Raw genomic sequence first — 17,748 nt, forward strand, 5'->3', positions numbered from 1 at the left:
AGTATTTCTGTCTTAATAAACTCATCATAAGATACAAGGATTGAAATTTTGTATTTGCAAAAGACACGCTTTCGTCGAAGGATGAATAGATTTTTTCTCCTTTCAAGACTAAGAGAAAATCACTAAACAAATGCCAAGTTATTTATGTTCCCATTAACTATAAATTTTATCTTCATGTAAATTCCCCTAAAATGTTTTTGAATATCTAATCGTGCATCTATTTCATATTTGACCTCAACATAAATATAATACAATTATTGTAGTCAAAATATTTAGTCTAATTAACAATAAAAATTATTCATTAATTTAACCAGAGACATATATACACATGTTCGATTCAACCACTTGTAATGTTCTAGACCTCTTTCATCAGAGAAAAGCAATATTTTTTTTCAGTTAAATTGCTATTAAAATAAATGAAGTTTTCAAATCAATTAAAAATGTGAAATTAAAGCCTCCACCCAATTTTCCTATTTTGTGAATAATATCCTATTTAATTGATCTTAAGAAGAAGAAAAAAATAATTGAAAAAAATGAAGATGACCTTTGGTGACTAGAGTAAATATCACTTCAAGGATGATCAAAGTTATCTACTCAGATCTCCATTTAGAAAAGTTCTAATTTTATTGGCCTATAAAAATAATCTACATAATGATAATTTTATTAATATTGAGCTTCCTTGTATCAACAAATGAATTTTTAATTATTAATTATTTGTGTAACAGATTTTTTGATGCCCCACTTAATTTCAGCTAAAACATTGTATCTGTTGTTTTATATGTTTAACTGGACTAAGTGACATCTGAAATTTCATCTTTTTATCTATTTTTAAGAAATTTGAAGTATTCCATGCCATAATAAATAATCATTGACTCTGGCGGGAATTCTACAGTTTGGGTTGCATGTGAACAAACTTAAGTGTCATTTTCAATTTTTTTTTTATTTAATCAATGATTACAAGGCAACATGCTTTTGCTGTGACAACCCCCTTAATACTTATATGGCATCCACAAGGTCAAAACGCATCTTAACACCAAATAAAAAAATCCACAATTATTATCAATAAATATTTTGTATGCATAAAATATTTTTTATAGCTTAAATGAATACAGATATAACCATCTGCAATGTCACAATGCATTAATCGGCCGGATTAATAGGGACACAAAAAAATCACAATTATCATCACTAAATATTTTTTCCCATAAAATATTGATATACTTAGTAACAGCTTATCTTTAATGTAACCTTTACAATTTTCTAAATTCTGCATCCACCTACACTTTTACTTTTGGCATAATGCATTTAACTTTCTTTTTTTCCCATGACCAATTTTCAATTTCATTTGAAAATATATGTATTTATCTTAAAATTCTAAAGAAAATTAGCAATCTATTTTGTTTAAAACTTAAAACAGCTGCTGCTACATCAGCAACATTTGGAATTTTATCAATTAAAACTTTTACTATTTTTTTTTTAAATGTGTGAATAATTTGAGAATTGGGTTTTTTTCACTCCTTTTTATTATAAATCGAAGCGATGAACTGGTCAGACGTAACTTAACAAATGCAACTGTGACACTTATGTACTGTCATGGCGTCAATGCAGCGTCTACACATGCTATAAAAAATGTAAAATTAATCCAGTTAAAACAAATGTTTACATATTGCTTCAATGCAGAACGAACTTCAAATGAAACATAACAAATTAATTGCCTCAATTTGTAAGTAATTTTGTATAGTCTCTGTGCAAATTGATGAAAATCTTTGCTGATAAGAGTATTTAGAAACCTCTCTCACAAAATTAATCTTGTTCAACATGATGCCAATTAGTATATAGTCTTTTCCGTAATTTTTGGCTGTCAATCATAATTTCACTCTTGCAAATTACAAAAAAAATAATCCATTTTCCACCCTATTTTTTAACCATGTCAGATTTTGATGTAACTTGGTGCATATGTATGTGAAATAGTTCAAGGTATTGTTTGTTATGTAACCACAAATAAAAAAGCTGGATCGACTGGTGAAGTGAAATCATCCTATTTGCTAGCTATTGTGACTGAGCTAATATTGCAATCCTAATGGTATAAGGTTTTGCCATTATAGTTCTTGGAGTGCTTCCATTCACAACTGCACTAAATCTTTCTTGTTATATCAGGAAGCAAGACAAATGTTTATACAATTTAGAGTAATTTGACCATGTATTCATTTCAGCACTATCATTAGTTGTGTCTGAATTTATGAAATCAAACTTTGAACCTAACCTCAGACACATAAAAACCTGATTCATAATGTGATTTACAAGAAAAGAAATAAAAAGAAATTTTATTATTTTTTCCAACCTGTTACATTAAATGTCAACCACAACAAAATATCATCAAGAATCTTATCAAGAATATAAAAGAAAGACCATATACAAATCATTGGTATTGTCACCTATACCACACCTTTAAAAATCAATTAATTTTTTTTGAATGTCGAAGGTGATAATGACAGGCCATAGTCTTGATACTTAATGATAGCCTATGTTTCACAAATGACCACTATACAATCTAAGCAAAATGGCCCTTTTTGACTTTAATTGTCCAGGTTTAGAGAGCGCAGTGTGACCTTTGTACTCATAGATTTTGGAAATTTGATCAGGTCCATCTTGTTAAAACTGTAATACTTTTAATGAGATCCTCTGTCACCTCACAAACAGCAGAAATTTGAAGTACACCTCTTTAGCCATGATCCATTCTTGAAAAGATTACAAGCAATGTTGTACATTATAAATTCAGTGTTGAAATAGTAACAACAAAAATGCATTATCAGAAGTTAGCTATTTGTACTTCTGATGGATCACAATGGGTGCAAAACTCTCTTATCTTACAATCCTTTGGCTAGCTGACAGTTAAATTCACATTTAACAAACTATTCATCAAAGAATTATGATTTTTATTAAATTTTTCATTTATATACAATACCTTTTCGTACAGTGTAGTAAAATATCAAATTTATTTGACGAGCTTTAGGTTTTGCTCATTGTTAAAGGACTTAAAAGCTGTACCAAAACAGTGACATATAGTTATTTAATTCTGAGTCATTTGGTCTCGCAGGTGGAGAGTTGACTCATCATCAGTCATACCACATCTTCTTATTTCTGTATTATAAATTTGATGACGACAACTTTGCCAGCTTCAAACAGAAAAAAATCCAAGATGTTCATGAGAGCAAACAGTACTTTAAATGACATTGGTTTGTAGCCGAAACTGGACAAGATAGGGTGACTATCATTTAGATTTTTGTACGAGGATCACCTTCAGTTACGATTCTATATGTGTTGCGGAATAAATGAATCTAATTATAAATTACTATAATTACAAATATAGGACTTATTCAACCGATGTTTGACCCTATAAAATCTTTTGAAATAAAGCGACCAATAGGTACAGATTACAGGGGTGCATATCATTAAAATACTTATAAGATGAAAAATTTAGTCAGGAATTCTGAAACATGTAAAAATGTCTATAGCTCGATCATTTATTATATGAAAAGGCTAAGAGAAATAAAATGCAATTGGAAAAAAAGCAATGGTCTTTCAGCTGCAATCAACGATAGAATTTAAACAAAAATCAAGTCAAAGTTTTATATATTTTTTGCGGTTTTTATAAAAACCTCTTTATTCCTGGTCTACTAAATTCTCAGAACACATTTTATGTATCTAAAATATACTTATATACATTTGGTATTGCCCTTCCCTTATAATACTTACAACCAGAGCAGGTTTTAAAATTTAAACAATTATTCTAATTTAATCTTTATTATTTAAATAAGATCAAAACTAATAACCAATAGAGTGAGAAACTTGTGTCATGATGGCCATTGTGTAAGTTTTACCTATTACATAAAACCTGGCATGGAAAATGAAGCCAAATTATTTACTTAAAAGCTTGTTCAACATACAATATTATTTCAGCTTGTATTATTCTATAACAAAAGATCAACTAATTTTTAATACTAAGCAGATTATCAAACTATTATTCAAATATTTAAAATTGTTTTAGGCTTAAAGACCAACATGTTAGTATAATATCTCAATTTTTTCAAACTTCCTAGAGTTGAACAACCAACTGCATGGAGTTTTAAAATCAAAATGCACATGCTAAATACACCTCATTTTTACCCTAAATATGCAGCAAAAAATTATCTAAAATTGTGATTTCCATAATTTTTTCTATAATGCCACACTATCCAAGACATTTCAAACACATTTATTATAGCAAGGATTTGTATACATGTAGTAAAAATCCTTGACTATAGTAATCTCTGCTTTAAAAAAATCAACAATTGCTTTTTTCAATTTTACAGACAGAAGTAAAAATGCCTTGAATCTGTCAGACTTTAAACTAATGTTTCATAAATTTCAATATTAAAACCGATTTAATTGGTATAACAGGGAATTTTAAATTCAATGAATTTTTTTACACATTTTTTTATTCCTCATGAAATTTAAATATTTCAAAGTCTGGACACATTCTTAACCAAGGACAGCCTGCACACTTCAACAGACAATGGAATAAAACACTTTTCACCTGTTTTAACAAGAAATGCTTTATCTGAAATTTACATCTCCATAATTACACCACTCTCAAATTTAAATGTTCTCATTATTTTTTTCTGCAAATGTGTTATGAATTGTAAAACTAATAAACCTCCAAATATTAGCTTTGATTGACATTTAGTTTGTCAGAAAATTATTACTGTGGCTAATTTTACCAAAATACTTCAAGATCAATAAATCAAGAAGCTTTTTGAAAGGGTGGTCTAAAAAATATTAGCGGCAGAACAGTAAATTGTTATGATATTTGAAGTACCGTGGAACACCTCCTTACTGGTACTTGTTATGTTGTAATTGCAAATGGTCCAAATATTATATAACAAATAAAAACAAAAAGAAGATTCAGAGATAGAAAAGTATCTTTGTAAATTGATGATATGTACCTGGAACTTCAAATCAACTGTGCTTTAAGATAGTCCCATTTTTTAAACTTATTTTGCCCTCTATCCCAAATATACTATTTCCAAAGTAGGATTACCGGTATACAAAAATAAAGATTGTTGGTGACCTTCTACTGTTGTCTGTTCTGTGGTCGGGTTGTTGCCTCTTTGACGCATACCCCATTTCCATTCTCAATTTTATTACTGGATTTTTATCTCATTAGAAATGCTTAAACCCAAAAATTTGAAAGCCAGAAATGTACAATAAATCAGTTGGGAATCGCTTAATTATTACATAATAAATAAATATATATAGTTTGCTTTGTTGCTAGTAAATATAAAATATAAATATTGCAATGTTCATTGAATAAACAGATCATAATTCTTTAAATATTTAAAGCACCATTCATAAATTATGGCTGTATGATATTTTGTCACCTATCTTTGATAATAAATAACAAAAATGTTAATCTATCATAAGGTGAAGACAAACTGAGTTATCTCTCTTGATAAAAGGTCAGTCACAACAAACAACATCTTAACCTTAGCAGAAGCATAAGGTCAATCGTGATAACCCAGGACAGACAGATATGATAAAACTGATTTATCATATACATGTATATCATATATTTATATCAACTACAACATGTATATTGCAAAAGACTTTTCTAGTATAAGTTGCTGCATTAGAAAAGGGATTCATATTTTGAGTCAGATGAGAAAAATCAAGGTGTCTTTTAAAAGAGGTTATTCCTTTCTTTGAAGGTTCCTTAGATTCAAAGATTGCATTAAGATAAACCATTATGTTCTGACCTGAGGAAAAGAACCTTAATGTTTCTGACTTAATGTCCAAGGGTGGATCAGACAAGCCATTTATTAAAAGTAAACTGTAACATTTTCAAAGTGTTAAGTTACTCTGGTTGTCACTGGCTGCAAATATACTGTAAAACCATTGATGCAAAAAGATGCAGAGTTGAAATGTGAGTAATTTGCCCAGTCATTCCTTGGAAAATTGATAATATATTTAATCTATCTTTTCAACCCAAACAGAAAACAAACTGTTGTACTCAATAATTCTCCTTTAGGAAATTATAAATTATCTAGTATTACAATAATTTAATAATAAAATACTTTGTACGGAACTGAATCAACCCTGTAATATAATACAAGACAAAATATATTGCAAAAAGCTCAATTTTGTATGTCAATGCTTGTAATTTATGTATAAATTTATTCAATTCTGATGTAAAAATTATGATTAAAATGAAATTATACAGATGAAATCTTTGAAAGAGGAAATTTTCTCTGTGAGATATCTCTCAGTGTATCAAGTTACATGCTTATTTCTCTCACTAAAAATGATCAGGGTTTAATTTCAAAGGGAGATAATTTAAATCAGTTTATTCTATTAGATGTAATTTTATGGGTTGTTCACAGCTGGGGCCTATTGTGTATTATCTGATATACAAGAACATATAAACTTATTTTACATAAAAAACTAATGTAAATATTGGGTAATAAACAACCAATAACAACAACAACAGACAATAAAAAGCTTAAATTTATCATTTCACAATTTGGAATAGGCTGTATAGTTATCTTGTCAATTTATATTTAGGCCATGGTCAGTTTGAATTGATGGAGAAAGCAGACAGTGAGTGACCTGTCATGCAAAAATATACTAATTTAAATGCCTAAACCCTAAAACAAAAAATCCTGTAATGTCAAGTTTAAAAAGTCATTCTCGGGCCATAAAAAAGAATAGTTTTGTTTGCCCTAACCCTACCTACCCAGAAAATAGCTGCCTACTCAAAATCTTTTATTGACCTGATGTTGAAATATATTTTATTATTCAAATAAGCATGAAGACTAATAGACATCTGATGCTTAAATTTCTCTTTGCCAAAAAAAAAGAAAAGAAAATGCCTTACCTACCTACCCACTATCTCAATGTTTGGTAGGGTTTGGGCAAACTAAAATATTTTTAAGTGTGGCCTCGGGAATTAATATTTTTTCCTGAGGTATTGTTACCTTACTTCTCTGTGGTAGGACATTCTGGTACCCAGTTAAATAAGAGCAAAGTAAAGAAGTAAATTACAAATTTTAATTGGTACAGTTTATTTATGGAAAGTTAAAGGTTTAATGCTTACTATTAATGACTAAAACATAATCAGAAAACAGTAAATTAACTGTCCTATACCAAAGACTGATTAAGGTAACATGTCGAAAAATTATAGAACGGCTGAGAGTCAAAATTTTGTAATATGAAAATGGTCTATTAGCAATTGTCACAGAAAAATAACTTATTTATACTTTTTGTAGCTAAAGAATCATGTTGTGCCAATGTGACTTTCAAATAAATCAGAAATAACTGGTTTAAACATATTGAACCAAAGGAGATTCAAGCTTCATCATCAATGTCATTATTAATCCTACTCCTACAATACAATAAATGATAAAAGTCACTGCCCAGACAGAAAAAATACAACATTGATCTTGTGAGATTTGAAACCTGCCAGTTATGTTCTCTCACAGTCCAACTAATTCTACAATGTTTTAATTATTAGATCAAACATAGACAGAACATGACAACATGGATGTTACATGCTGAACTTTACATTACAAGGATGATGTCAATTTATCTACTCCAAAGTCAGACTTCTATCACTCAGAGAACCAAGACAGTTATTGAACAATTTGGTTTTTTTTCAACAAGGCCAATGTTTCATTGTGTCGATCAGACTAATGACTTGTTCTTTTTCACAGAATTCAATTATGTATGTTTAGTTTTTTGCAAATCCTATAAAAAATATTCTTCACCTGGTGGATTTTATATGAGTTTATAAAAGCATTTCCCTTTTTTCAGAAGAAATTATTATAATGTTGCATGTTTCAGTAATGTAACATTGATGGTCAACTTATAATAGACATTCAAAAAAGAAGATAATGTATGATTGCCAATGAAAGCTCCCAAAAAGGAACAACAACACAGAAATTAACAACTTATCAAGACCAAGACTATAGGTCACTAGTATCGACCTTCAACAATGAGCAAAGCCCATAACGTCTTAATTAGTTGTTGATGCACACAATAACAGTTATTTTTAAACCCAGCAAACTGTGACTTGCCTATCTTTTCCTATTCAATATTTTTAAAGATTTTATTAGGCCAATTTAAAAAAAGAAAGAAGAAAGAAGGGTGTGAAATTGTTATTAAAGAGTTCAATTTCGTAGCATTGTGATCAAGCCTATAAACTACATAAAACTTTAAAATGGTTTTTGTTTAAAGTGGTACATGTATATCATTGGCAAGCTGAGGAGATTTTGCAATGACAGACAACATAAACCCAGTGGTAATTGAAGCTGCAGAAAAGATTTAAAATTTAATTAAAATGTCAAAGTTATTATACCTTCTACTACTCCAAAAACATTCTTTTTCTAAAGTTTCTATATGTTTCAAGAAGAATTTTAAAACCTTATTACTTTGGGTAATTAATCCTTCTGATCAACAGTTTTCTTGTTCATAATGGGACTTCCTTGCTCAAAACATACACAGCATTTTAAGAAGTTATTGATCACAATAGTAAAATAAATCTGTTTTAAACTCATCCTATTTTCTTTCAGAAATGCAGAAGTTTTTTACAGACATAATATCACTTTGATTAAAAAAAAAATATTCAACAATCTTCCGTAGTTCAGGATAAATCTATATGCCAAAGTTTTATGATTCATTTTTTATTTCAGAAAATAAATTGAAAGTTTATCAATACTCAGGATTAAAATGCAATAAGGTGCAACAAATATTGATAACAAACAGAAAGTCAAATCTTCTACCTACAATAGATGTGAAACAGAATAAATATTGACTTTTCTTTCATTAAGTAACTTTAATATTCAAAAATAGATTGTACCGACACCTTTTGTTGATAAATATTCCAATTTCCTATCTGTGGATGTTCCTTAAAAGGCTACTTGTAAATTTTTCATATTTAAGAACCTCACACATATATAGTAATTGGTTAGGTCGACTTTTCTTCCATTTGAGTAAAAAATATTATCAAGGTTGAATGTATACAAGGCAGAACTATAGAAATACTGTTCTAGTCCTGCTGTGATCTGAAGAAAACATCAAACCAAGTTTGATTTTGATCTGTCAAGTAATTTTTTTCAGATCAAAAGACTCAATAGTCAATCTAATGATTTTTTCAATAAATTATTGGGAACATAAAAGGATAAATTAAATATGAATAAATAAATGTAAAAATCAACTGGTTTAATTTATAATAATCCTATAAAATATAACGCTTAAAAATAATTATCTAACATCCACCATTTTTTCTGCTCTTTTAAATATGGAATGGATCGATGATTTTAGAGTTTATCAAGTTTAATGTACCCGATTACATTTTCCGCTCGTAAAGTCATTTGAAATGGCAGCGAGATTAACGACATGACACCAAATAAAGGTACAAAGTGATGTAAACAATTGTCATTAAAGCAGTAATGAAAAATTCATTAGTAATTCTGTGGTAGGACGAGACATTGCATTCCGCATGCATAACATGCACAGGTATGGAATTCACTGATCGTTAAAAAGGAGGGTCAATAAGGATCTGGTACTTGAGGTTTAATTTTTTAATTGTTTTCTTCGAGTCACTTTGTTACGATTTTAAGTACATATCTATCTGCACTTGCAGTATTTACAAGCCATTAAAATATTTCTCAAAATACAATCCACTTTCTATCAAATAAAAGTGTTTTAAAGTCAAGATTTTTTCCATTTTCATACCCTGAATGTATTTGTTTGCCAGCTCATAAATTTGGTAATAAAATTTTACACTGGATGTTCAAATCAATTTCGTAGCCATAAAATAACATGTCGTAAAAAAATCAGTCATCAGAATATCAACGGAATTATGAATATTGACAGAGATTAAAATATTACTAATTCATTCCACAATGGAATTCATGAAACCCAAAACCATGAAATAAGCAAGTGGGATGATGGTCAACAAAAACAAAGTGAATAGCATCTATATGGCTTTTATAACCAAATTAATAGCAATCTGAACTAATAATCTATAAAATCATTCATCTAATGTATTTAGTGGCCATTGGAAAAAGTGAACATTTTCTAAATCTATTTGGATAATGACAAAACTGCAGGGTAAAACACACAACTAATAGTCAATGGAGGCCATGATATATGGTCACGTCAAATGAAGCCATGGTCACTTTATCAGCTTATAATTTGTGTAAAGGAGTCTGTACAATGATATTTGGTAGGAATCGATTGAAGCTATTCAATTATTCTAATAGGTCTGTATTGAGGTACAAGAACAATGTAGTCCTCTAGTACAAACATTTAATCTAGAAGTATCACTATTCAGATCATTGCTACTTGACATCAAATACTCAAAAGCCAGAGGCGGATTTAGAGGGGGGGCCCAGGGGGCCCGGGCCCCTCTTTTTGGGGAAAAAATTGGTTGCTTATATAGGGAATCACTGAAGCGTGACTGGAGCGGGCCCCCTCTTAGGTCAGTCAGTGGGCCCCCACTTATGAAAATTTCTGGATCCGCCACTGAAAGCAACAGATTTTTTTCCGTAATTGCTTTAAAGCTATTCACACAATCTAAATTGTCTCAAACACAAAATTCAATTGCTGTAGAACTATTAAAACTTATAAATTACAAATGTGAAAAAAATTGTATCTAATACATTTTTATCAGAAGATTTCAGCTATGATCAAGCAATAAGTTTATTACATGTATAATCTCTTACAAAACTGTGTGGATATCAGTGGACAACTAATCCACTTAATCCACAACACTTTTAATCGTGGAAACCAAACAATCCCATGGTAAAACCGGCTGAATATCAACCATCCTACATTTTGTACCCAGCTTCTCAGTCAAGCACTTGATATGTGTTGTCCACAAACAATATTTTACAACACTTTATCAGAGGAAACTATTCAAGTACAGTTCCTTTTATGTAGCAATTAAAAGTTAAACAATACTGTTTAAAAAAATAATAATGGGAGAACAAGAATACATTATATATAAATCTTTGTCCATAGATTAGTGGAAACACCATTCTAACGATGATGATGCAATGCATTGAATAATTCTTATATCTAAAATAGCACCACCCAAAATATTTAAATAAAGACATCAATTTTAAAGAAATTGGAGTGCAAAGATTTTGTAAGGTACAGAAAATGGTCGTATTACATTTTAACCTATCATCTCATTATCGTTCAAATCACTGTTGGTGTGAAATTATAAACAGTGAAAATCCACCCAAAACAGTCTGCATTAAAATAACAAAGAGTTAAATTCCTGTTACAATGTTTTCATTTTAAATTCTATTACAGGTTAAAACATCTTATTATAGGAGTAATTGCCTAGCTGCTAGCTGTTATCTATTTACCAAAACCTTCATATTTCATCAGTAATTATATATAAATGATGACTGACGGGAGATATTTGATATAAATACCTTTTATTTCTTTTCATAAATATTCAAATTTTTTGGTGACACAATATCAGTTCCAGAATCTTTCTTTTCTTTCTTACAATTCTTTGTTTGGTTAAAGTAGGTGTTCTCTGAAGACTGAAAACTTGAGTAATTTATTTTAAATATTCCCTGTAATGACTTAATCTCCGATTGGCTTCTGATTTTTTTTGATTTTTTTTGATAAAATGTTTATTTAACATCAATAATCCTTAATTTTCAATAACGAAATTATAATCGCCAATATTTTTACCATTATCGCCATTTACATACCCCCATTCCTGTAACTCTGGATGCCCACTTCTGATTATTGGATTAATATTTTCTACAAAACCCTTTCAAAGCAACTTTGTACATTTGAAACTTATGTGCTGGTATAAAATACATCAGAAGACAATTCTAAACATCAGGTATAAGAACAAAATTCTGTTGTGGTCAAATCAGCAAAACCATTAAAGGAAATTTTAGATGCCATGGCAACCAATTTGGAAACATTGTTGGTACATGTGGCAGAACTGCACTATAATTAAAGACTGTATCCAATTCTAAATAAGATTAATGGCAATCTTAAAGGTTGACTAAATGAAATTAATTGTAGGATTCCATTGCAATCTCAGGTAGTTCAATAGGTAATGTGTAAAGTAATTAATGGAGGAAATTTTCTGCCTTTAGATTGGAAAAAATAGACAATGAACATTCAGATCAAAAATGTTTTGTATGATAACCATTATCATGGATCAGAAAGTCAGAAAGCAATTAGGAGAAAAAGAGAAACAACAGAAAGTAGAAAATAAAACCAACATCTCCACCCAGCAAGCCATAAGTTTTCATAATAACAGCACAAGATTAAGTTTCAACAATTAAAGTAACATTTATTCATCTAATTCACTTAATTTATAAATCGACTGAAATGACGTGTCATATGCATTTGAAGATACCTTTTTCTATCTCAGCTTTTTTTTAATTATCAATAAAAATTATAGTTTTACTTCACGCTCAATATAAAAAATCGATAACATCTGTAAGAAAAAAAGCTGTATCACATATACCGGTGTACAATCATTACGATCCTTCATTAAAATGACACAGTTATTTATTTAATATCATGTGACATACTAAGTATTATTTCGGAATAATTATGATTCAGAATTTGTCATATTAATTAAAGAACTGTCCAGTCAGACAAAAGCCTGTCAACCAGTCCACTCAACTCATCAAATACAAGAAATACTTATATACATGTATTCCGTTGTATGTGCCTTCTTGTTAGTTAAACAAGATGTAATTTCTTTTTTTACTTTGGAAAAAAATTATGTTTTCATTGGAAAAATCCTACCAATTGTTGATTTGCAAGGGAATCCCTGTTGAATTTTGTTTTGTATGATTTTATTTCAAGGTTAAATGAAGACATGAGCACATATATGAAAAACACACCTAAAAAAATTATAAAAGAGTAGAGTATTTAAAAATAGAAAATTTAGTGAATAATGGATTGAAATAAAAGTTGTAAACACAAAAAAAGTAAAACAAGGGTGTCCATGTTCAAAATGCATGTGTCAGTTCAAGTTTATGGATTTCCAATCTGATGGTCAAGGTTAGAGATTTTATCAAAAATATATTTTGACGATTCTACATCCTTGTTTTTACTACACCTCACTTTGGAACTGTATATCAAAATTACCGATCTCTTGAAAGGAGCTAAATCCTCTGTAAACATTCACTTCACAGAAAAACAACTTCTATTAAATACAGCATCACATGTGATAAAACTCATAATGGTGACAATTAGGCATTATACTTGTTTACTATAATATAATTCAAAGGAAAACGTACTACATATAATTGCTTAATAATAGGAAATACTTCAGCTTCCAATACTGTTTCACAAGTTCTCATTCACACAATCACTAAAATCAAATCTCATCAAAATTAATAGACACTTTACATGTTAATGATGCTGAGAAAAGATAATTTTTGAAGATTACAAAAAATATAATCATAACAACTTCAATATAGATTTATTAAGTGTATTTAATATATAATTTACTATAAATAATTTTGAACATATCATATCTTCATAGAAAATATCTATCAAATGCAGGGGTATATAATTGCGATGATATTTGCAATGGAAGAAATTATAAAATATGTACTGTGAAAATATCCAAAATTTTCTGTTTGAAAAATTCATGTCAATGGCGTATTTAGGCTGAGTGTAGATGATGCCTCCTTTATCATCAGGACAAATTTGGTTGACAAAATTTTCATCTCCCTTATTATGCTTTCCTTTTTCATTTTTTACAATTTCAGACATTAATGTCCCCTTTTTAAAAACCATAGATTGGCCAAGTGCTAATATCCCATGGATATATTTTCAAATTTTTGTTTTTATAACACATCAATTTATCCTAAAAGTAAGTGACCTAAAGTAAGTCATGAACACAATTTTGTCCTTAATATCAGTTTTCGGTCAAACTAAATTTCATTTTTCTTTGTTCGAATGTCAAAATTTATAAACACATTCACTTGGTGTAAAACATTGCACTATTTCCGTCTCAAAGTTTCCCTCCAGCAAAAAAATATATCTAACCCAAACAATATCATTAAACCCCATTGAAGAAAGAACAAACTGACTCAACGCCAAAGTGACAAATATATTCTTTTTTAACCAAAACAGGATTATGATATGGTACAATACCATTAAAGGAGCTTAACAATTTCAAGGGATTAAATGTGAGATTAGTGACCTTTTACTGTTAGAATAAATGTAGTTTCTTAAAATATTTACTCTGCATTATAAACAGTTTAAAACAGTTTAATATTTTAACGTTTTATTCTGAGATAACCGTAAACTTGCTAACATGATCGTCCAAACTATCCCCACAAAAGCGATGATTGCACACCTCGCGATTTAAATATTTTCATGAACAACTCTCTTGAATGATATTTTTTCTCATAAACAAACAGATTATAACGTGTAATTTACTATAATTCACTGAGAATGATAGATGTCGTTTCATTATTAAACAGTCTAGTAACAAAGAAATGATAACATTCGTTCAAATGATTGGCAAAAAAACATAAAATTACTGATAAATTTATGTTTTTTTTCAAGAAAAGGAAAAAAATTAACTTAATCCATTGAGACATCTGAACATTTTTAACTATTTGCATAGAACCATCCCACGAAGCAAGATCAAAAACATCAAGTTACTTTCTATAAGAGATTATGAATTACTTGTTTAAATTTTTTGGTCATTTTCCTCTTTTAGTTTTTGTCATCTTTTCATTCCTTTGATATTTTTCTTTCTGGCATTTATCACTTCATCCATATATGTACCTTACCCTTTACTTTACTTTTGCATGAACATTATTTTTGTTCTTGCAATATAAAGGTAAGAATATGCATATATATATATGTATGCTATGTTATTTATTTATGATAATATGATTATTATTTATTCGAGTGCTGGTCAGTACATGTAGTCTAGTGAATCATTATATTGTTGATTTTGCTCTGTATCAAATATCATGAAATGAACATTTAAATTTTTTAATGGACTTAAGTTAGTGAATACATAGTTGATTATCTTTGGTCCATGTTTACAAATACTTAAATAGCTGTCTTAAACCCTATCATCAAATACACTTTATTTTATATGTCTGGCCAAACATCTAATACACAAGAAAATTAGCTTTTAAAATTCCAAAAGTTTCTATTTCAAAAGGGGGAAAATCTTGTATCTATTTACTTGTGAACATTATGTAAACATTGCTTTATCGCCATAATTATGCAAAATTATAATATTTAATTGATTCTTTATATTTAAAACAAAGAGTTTTAGAATATGTAATAGCGTACCTTTCAGGTGAAATTGATTTATGAAGTCATAAAATAATTTATTTCATTTCGTCAGCATGTTTCTGTGGTTTTTGATGTTACATGTTGCAAGTTGTCACTAACAAACGTTAGTTAATGTTAATATGTATCTGAACATCCTTAATTTATAATGGCTAATAAACTGGCAAAAAATATTAATGTTTCTTTCTATTATACATGATGATGAGCCATTAGAGAACCTTAATAACTGTGTTTAATGTACATTTCTATTTTGACAAAAATTGTTGAATTTATTTTCTAGTTGTGAGGTTTTTAAGATAGATTAGTCACTAAAATCTAAATCATATATTATTTATCATAGTTAATTCAATTTTTGCGAAAATCAGTAAAAAGAAGGGGCATTCTTAATTTAGTTTTTTAAATACAGGAGAGTCTGTATATTGTCTTTTATAAGTACCATTTGGTTTTAAGGAAGCATTTTCATATACACATTAGATTGGGGAAATCCATTTCTTTTAGACAGCAACCTAAAATTAGTAACTGTGACCTTGGTATAATTATCCATTACAACGTTTGTATACATCAAATGTCTAGATATTAGTCAACAAGGAGTTAAGAGGGCCCTGGATTCTTTAGGGAACAATATGCAGTACACATAATTATCTTTTTCATGATGAAAGGTAAAACAGGCAAATCTGCAGTAAAATTCACTATAATTGTCTCCCCTGATTTTGCTTAAGAATTAATGTAAGCAACAATCTAAAAAAATATGTGTAAAAGTTTTCAGAAAAAATTCAGCATAAGTTAGCTATAATAAATTTGGAAGATAATGGAGGTGTATAACCAACATTACAGGAAGCCAACAACAATGACCATGATTTAATTTTCAAAAATTAAGTATAGACCACAAGAATTTATAACATTCAGACAAATCCAATTGTAAAAAAAAATTAATGATGCTACAGAAAACTCTCACATATATAATAAAAAAAAAAAAACTTTAATCTAGATCAATCTTATATGTTCTACTGACATTTTTTTATGATCAGGAAGTTTTATTGTAAAAAAAACAAATATGTCCAGCTGTTTAAGTTGACTTCAATCTAACATTTAACACCTGTTAAGTAAGACAAAGATTTACAATGTGTTATATCTGGTTAAATTACAGGTATTTGATCTACCAAACATGCTTATACATTTGTTAACACATATATCTTATTTCTACCCTGCTTAATTCAAATTTTGTGAATTATTAACTGTCCCTTATATTATTAGATCACACAGCATCCAACTTAGCTGCACTGACGATATTTGTTACACATATCGTATTTCTACCCTCTTAATATCCATTTTGTCCCATATATCAAACTTTGCTGCACCAACGAAGCATTTTTTTAGTCATGATCTAAAAGAGGGGGAAAAGATACCAGAGGTACATTCAAACTTCATAAATCAAAAATAAAGTGACAACACCATAGCTAAAAAAGAAAAAGACAAACAGACAAATAACAGTACTCAAAAAAATGAACATGCAGCAGCGATAAGCATATGTTTGACACATTTGACCATGTATTATATCAATAATTGTCCATTAAAACATGAAAATTAACTTTTAACACCCAGCAGTGTCTAGTACAGCATTGTTTTGTTTGAAATTAACTTCACTACAGGGTTGTGGCACATTGAACTATGACAAAGTGTTTTGACTTGTATCTGCCAAATGTCAGCGCAGCAATCATAATAATCATATATAATATATTTTTAGAAATGATCAATAATACGCTGCATTCTGTGGGAACTTTTTTCAAAGAAACAGAAAACACCACAGAACAATGTATAAAGTGGCAATTTCCTGAAGTTTTTCTGTAATTTTCTTTTATCTTAATTACAAAACATTTTCCAGACATCTAAAATCAGCTTAAGGTAAACAAATGATTCCAGATTGGTAAACAATTTAATTCTTACTAAATAATTAATCTATTTTATATTACATAACTGGATTATAGCCAATAAATTCACTTGATTTTGCTCCATAATTTCAAATGATGAATAATTACAAATAATTGTGTCCAATTCATAAAATGGTAAATTGAAATATTTTAACACCTTTTAAAGGTTATATAAGAATATGATTAATATCCATAAATAATAATAAATTTAATTCAGAGATATTTTTTACACGCACCTTTTTAAAATTGTTTTATTAAAAATTCCAATTAACAATTCAATTTAATTTAACTAACAATTTAATTTAATTAACAATTTAATATAATTATGATATGAAATAAATTTGAATATGTTAATTTATTCTAAATTTTCAGATTTTGAAATCAAAGTCAATGTGAAAGCCAAGATTTTTTAAAAGTATAAGAAATTCAAAACTTTTTAGTTGATAATAGTTTTATGTTT

The 17,748-nt window shown here is 28.8% G+C and overlaps 1 protein-coding gene across 2 annotated transcripts in view; it reads right to left on the reverse strand.

Moving 5' to 3' along the window:
* LOC139481491 (ephrin-B2-like) overlaps nucleotides 1-17,748 on the reverse strand; it is a 137,303-nt gene that overhangs the window by 118,878 nt on the left and 677 nt on the right. The window lies entirely within an intron of this gene.

This window comes from Mytilus edulis, chromosome 7 (genome assembly GCF_963676685.1).
Source record: "Mytilus edulis chromosome 7, xbMytEdul2.2, whole genome shotgun sequence".
NCBI lineage: Eukaryota > Metazoa > Mollusca > Bivalvia > Mytilida > Mytilidae > Mytilus > Mytilus edulis.